The 6,054-nt window shown below is 33.3% G+C and overlaps 1 protein-coding gene across 2 annotated transcripts in view; it reads right to left on the bottom strand.

Annotated features, from left to right (window-relative positions):
• The window catches only part of LOC117177971 (importin subunit alpha), a 120,319-nt gene that overhangs the window by 62,628 nt on the left and 51,637 nt on the right, over window positions 1-6,054 (bottom strand). The gene's annotated exons all lie outside the window — the stretch shown is intronic.

Raw genomic sequence — 6,054 nt, 5'->3', positions numbered from 1 at the left:
TTCTTTTCATTCTCCTTGGCTATGATGTTTTTGTCAGCTGGTGCCGAAAATTCGATAACGAACATGGTTCGCTTCACGAAGTCAAGAAGAACCATGTCAGGCTGCGGCCAGAATTTAACGTGATCCAATAAAATGGTTAAGGGCTCATTTTGAAGCTTACTAGGTGGGGTGAAAAGTAACCTCCTTGACCGCCAAAATGCGCTGCTACTTCAAAAGAGTTTATGGTGCCTTGTAGTCCGTTCATATTTAGGCAGACATACCAAATTTCATTGTGATACTGGCCTTAGTTTTGTTTTGACAGCTGATTGTTGTTGAAGTGTTTCCCATCATGTTGAGTATGGACAAAAACGATTTTCGTTCTTTCATAAAACTTTATTTTTTGAGAGGCAAAACCTCGAAGGAAACAAAAGAAAAGTTGGATAAACATTATGGGACTAATGCTCCGTCAGATTACACCGCCAAATATTGGTTTCGAGAGTTTGGTGGTGGCCGCAACTCCACTATCGATGAAGTCCGCAGCGGCAGGCCCTCCGATGCGGTTACAGAGGACAATGTCAAAAAAATACATGAAATGGTGTTGGCTGACCGGAAAGTGAAGGTACGCGAGCTAGCAGATGCCACAAAAATTAGTACTGAGCGCATACGCCATATATTGGGCGAGATTCTGCATATGAAAAAGTTATCCTGCCACTGGGTGCCGCACATGTGGCTCTTGTGCCGGCGCACAAGAGCATCGCAACCACGGCTAAAATCAACGATTTAGGCCTCCAATTGCTTCCGCATCCACCGTATTCGCCCGATTTGGCTCCCTCGAACTATTATCTCTTCCCAAACCTCAAAAGATGGCTCATCAATAAAAAATTCAGCACATGCGACGAAATCATTGACGCCGTGGAGGAGTATTTTGCAGACCTTCCGGAAAATTACTTTTCGGACGGGATCAAGAAGTTGGAATATCGCTGGAACAAGTGTATCGAGCTTAAAGGGGACTACATTGAATAAAATTTTTAAAAAATATTAAAACATTTTTTCATTCCCATGGAGGTTACTTTTCACCCCACCTAGAAAACACTAAACTTTAAGAAGCCGTGTGTGCCTTAAAAAACAAAATGGAGGCATCAGTATGGCAGCCATAAACCGAAAAATCTTAGGAAATAAATCAAGTCGCTGCTTCCGCCAAAATTTAACGCTATCAAATAAAACGCTTAAGGTCATGTGACACAGCGAAATACCTATATTACCGATCTCATTTTATCCGTTCAATGGATTTTTCTTGTAACCTAAGAACTTTTTTTTGTATATAAAATATTAGACTAAAACTTTGGAAAAAGTATCAGAAGACCATAAAGTACGTTTATGTACTTCATTCAGGTAGGAATTTCATTAAGAATTGTTTGCAACGACAGGAAAACTGAGAATATTCTTTGGCAAATTTTCTTTCTCACCTTGAAATTTTTGGAATCTAAGAACTTTTTGTAAAATGAAAGTCTCGGCCTGAAACTTCGGCAAAGACAAGAGCCGACAGTAAATTACGTTTATGTACTGCATTTAGCCACAAAGTAAAAAAATTTCCAGTAAATATGAACCTGCACTTGTAAAACAGGGATCAGCTGTCAATTTTATCGGCAGCAGTCGGTATTTCCGATGGGCACGAAAACGCAGTCTGGCGGCCACTAGGCGAAGCTCTATAAGGTGGCTTATCGTACCAAAGATATCTTTGATCGTACACCTGTAATGCGGTGATGCGGCGCCCACGCGGTCCACGCATAAACACCGAGTAAACAAATGTTTCCTCAGTACTTCATTGTGATTAGGGAGTGGCTATTTATTCCGACAATGATGGCAAAGGAAAAGTAATCTCATTTCACCCAGTATAAATAAGGTGTGTTGCACACGTAGCAGACACCTACATTACCAACCTCAATTTTTAATTTTTCGGAATTTTTTTTTCAAATCTAAGAACTTCTTTTGTAAATTAAATATCGGTCTAAAACTTTCAAAAATGTACAAGAAGAAAATAAACTACGTTTACGTGCATCATTTTTGTTTAAAAGATGCAAAAAGAAAAATTCCAAGTCGAATTTTCGAAGTCCAACGAACCTCTCTTTTTACCTCTGTACGTTAGAAAAAGATGTCCGTTCGACTTCTGACACGGTACATAGTTCCACCGCAGGACTCAATTCTATGAAGTGGTCGCGATCAGCTGTCTCGTCTAGCTGCTGAAATGTGGGCTTCACGCTATCAAACTTTGCTGACCCGGCCTCCCCCCGCCGTTAGTATTTGGTTATGCCTCCTCCCCCCTCCATAATAAAGAAAACTTTATACTGATTTTTGTGTTAATAGCGGATCAAGTAGCCAATCTGCACATGTGAAAGTTAATCAGATTATAATGTAATTTCTAAATTGAATTATTTTGAATAAAAATTTCAATAAAATACAAGAAATCTCAACGCAAAAGCTGAATTTTCATGTAAACTAGATTCGTTAAAAAAAAACGAATTTTGAACATAAAGTCGAAATCAACGTGCAAATAAAAAGATTAAATTAAACAAAAAAAAGACTAATTGCAAGAATTCTCAGTCAAAAAGCTTAATTTTCTACCAAAAAATATTAATTTACTACCACAGGAGACGAATTCTTAATATAATTCAAGAGTTCTGCACTCAAAAGTTGAAGTTTCAAGTAAAAAAATGCATTTATGAAGAAAAAGATTCATTCAAGAGTTCTGAACTAAAAATTTGAATTGTCAACTAAAAAGGATGAATTTCTAATAAAAAAGGTTAATTTACTGCGAAAAAATACAAATTTTTAATCAAATTCAAGAGTTCTGAACTCAAAAATAAATTTTCAACCAAACAGATCAATTTTCAAACAAAAATATTTATTTACTACCAAAAAGACAAATACTTGATAAAATTCAAGGAAAGTGTACTAAAACGTTGAAGTTTCAATTAAAAATGAAACATTTTTTAACAAAAATATTATTTTACTACAAAAAAGAGAAATTTTGAAAAAAATTCAGGAATTCTGTACCAAAAAAGTTAAATTTTGAAATAAAAACCTACATTTTGAAACAAAAATATTAATTTAGTACCAAAGACAGAAATTTTTTATTAAATTTCAAGAGTTCTGAACTTAAAAGTTAAATTTTAACCAAACAGATTAATTTTTTATGAAAAAGATGAATTTACTACCAAAAAAGACAAACTTTTAATGAAACTGCATAAGTCTGAACTAAAAAGTTGAAGTTTCAACTAAAAAAAATGAATATTCAATCAAAATTAAGAATCCTCTACCCAAAAAATAAATTTTTAGACGAAAAGATTAATTTAGTAACAAAAATGACGAAATTTTAATATTAATCCATTAAAATATCACTGGATATATTAAATCCTTCAAAATCATATATTAAATTACATTTTTCCGGGCTTTTTTTCCACAAAAATGAAAATTTTTTAAAACTGAATTCGGAGATGCTATAAAATATCATCGTCACCGGAATCTTTTTTGAGGAATAACAAAAAAATGTATTGTGCTAAATAAAAATTTTATGCATATGCATTATTTTGAGGTTACGTCGTTTTTCATCTCTGTCTTTCCAATAATCTGGAAATTATTTATGAAATAAACTTTTTTGATTGCTTAAAAACAAGGTTAGTTCTGGGAGATTGGTCACTATGTTTATTTGTAAGTCCAAAGTTTTCGGCCAAAAATATTGTGTAGTTTGGAAGTAACGCTCGGGTGAAATGTAACACACATAATCTCGAAATATACACGCACGTTGTTAGCAATACCAAAAATTTTTTGATAAAAAAAAAAACAGAAAAAAGTGTGTGGGGACGTCTGTTAGCATGTTCGCTATCATTTTCCAGATTTTGAAGGCAAAATATTTCTTATCCTAGGAAAAAAGCCGGGGAAACCAAAATCGATACTATTTCCTAAGCGCTATGCAAATTAATCACATTTTGCTAAATTAAAATTTTTTTGAATTAACCTACAAAAAAAGTGTGTGGGGACGTCCGTTAGCATGTTCGCTATCATTTCCCAAATTTTTAAGACAAAATATTTATTATTCTAGAAAAAAAGCCGGAGGTACCTAAAACTGGTAAAATCGACAATTTTCTAAGTATCACATACTCTTAAAACGTTCCAAGGAATTTTCAATTATTTTAATAATTTAAAACGATTTCAAAGAATTTTAACGAATTTTTCACCCTTTCTGGTTGAAAGTGGAACTCCTTTGTTACAAATTTAGTTTTTTTTTGGTGATGATTCATCAATTTAGTAGAAAATCAATGTTTTTTGTCGAAACTATTGGAATTACAATTTGTCGATAAATACATGTTAAATATTTAAAAATGTACATGTAATAAAAATTGCTATATTCTTTTTAATTGATGGCCACCATTTTAAATGTATAAATTAGTAACAATAATTAAAAATATAAAAAATGATTACATTAAATAACATGATGTTTTCTATGTACTGAATACTTTAGTTATTTTTTAATCTAATGCTCATAATGAATGTAATTCGAAATTTGCAAATCGCCCGGGCAATAGAAACGCAAGTTACGGCTCTGCGCGGACTACAGAGATTACCGGGGAGCATCCAAACGTCCGATTGCCGGTTGTAAATTGCAATGGGTCTCGTGTTTTCAAAACAAACTCGGCCTCGCAAAGTTTCGTGAAGTTTCGTGAAGTTTCGTATACGATTGCGTCGTCAGAAATAGTTGTTTTCTTCAGGTGCAACCTGACCAGAGATACCCAGAGATGGATATGTATCCCACTAGGAATAACGTGCAGAAAAGCCGAAGAACTAACCTTCAAAATGGTATTATATTATACTAGACTATTATGTGTGCGCGCTCACTTTTGTACTCATTTTGATCAATTAACTCATTTTTCTAATAACAATTTATTTGTTAACATTTTTTGAGCACTTATATTCTTGTTGAAATTAGATACTGAAACAATAAATTCAGTGTATCACCGCAACGTAAAATTTACGAGCACTATCATTAGGGATCCCTAATATTACTCGTAAACACATATTACGTGACGTTACTTTGGACCATTTTACCTTCCCACACCCATGTACTTGAAGTTACGAACGTTCATATGAACGAAATTAAAGATTTTTTTTCCCCAATTTTTTTTTTGCCTAAATCATTTAGGATGACAAAAAATGATATTCCATCGGAAGAAGTTTTCGAAATTTTTATTTTTTGAGGGGATGAATACCCTACAAATCACCCATTATTCAAACCTGCCAAACACAATTTTGATTGTCGATGTTTGAAAATATTAAAACGTCAAAAATTTTCTTTTTTTACCTCACTAATTATAGAGGGAGTGAGAAAGTTCGGCAAGACCCCTAAAAACCACCCTTAATATATCCACACCTAAAATGTTAAAAATGACCATTTTGATTGTCGATATTTGAAAATAAAGAAACGTCAAAAATTCTCTTTTTTTATCATCATAATTATAGAGGGAGTGAGAAAGTTCGGCAAGACCCCTAAAAACCACCCTTACAATAACCACACCTAAAATGTAAAAAATGACCATTTTGATTGTCGATATTTGAAAATATAAAAACGTCAAAAATTCTCTTTTTTTATCTCACTAATTATACAGGGAGTGAGAACGTTCGGCAAGACCCCTAAAAACCATATCGGCAATCAAAATGGTCATTTTTAACATTTTATGTGTGGTTATATTAAGGGTCGTTTTTAGGGGTCTTGCCGAACGTTCTCACTCCCTCTATAATTAGTGAGATAAAAAAAGAGAATTTTTGACGTTTTTATATTTTCAAATATCGACAATCAAAATGGTCATTTTTAACATTTTAGCTGTAGTTATATTAAGGGTGGTTTTTCGGGGTCTTGCCGAACTTTCTCACTACCTCTATAATTATGATGATAAAAAAAGAGAATTTTTGACGTTTCTTTATTTTCAAATATCGACAATCAAAATGGTAATTTTTAACATTTTAGGTGTGGTTATATTAAGGGTGGTTTTTAGGGGTCTTGCCGAACGTTCTCACTCCCTC

This window comes from Belonocnema kinseyi, chromosome 8 (assembly GCF_010883055.1).
Source record: "Belonocnema kinseyi isolate 2016_QV_RU_SX_M_011 chromosome 8, B_treatae_v1, whole genome shotgun sequence".
NCBI classification, from domain to species: Eukaryota; Metazoa; Arthropoda; class Insecta; order Hymenoptera; family Cynipidae; genus Belonocnema; species Belonocnema kinseyi.
This window is presented reverse-complemented; position numbering and strand designations above follow the sequence as displayed.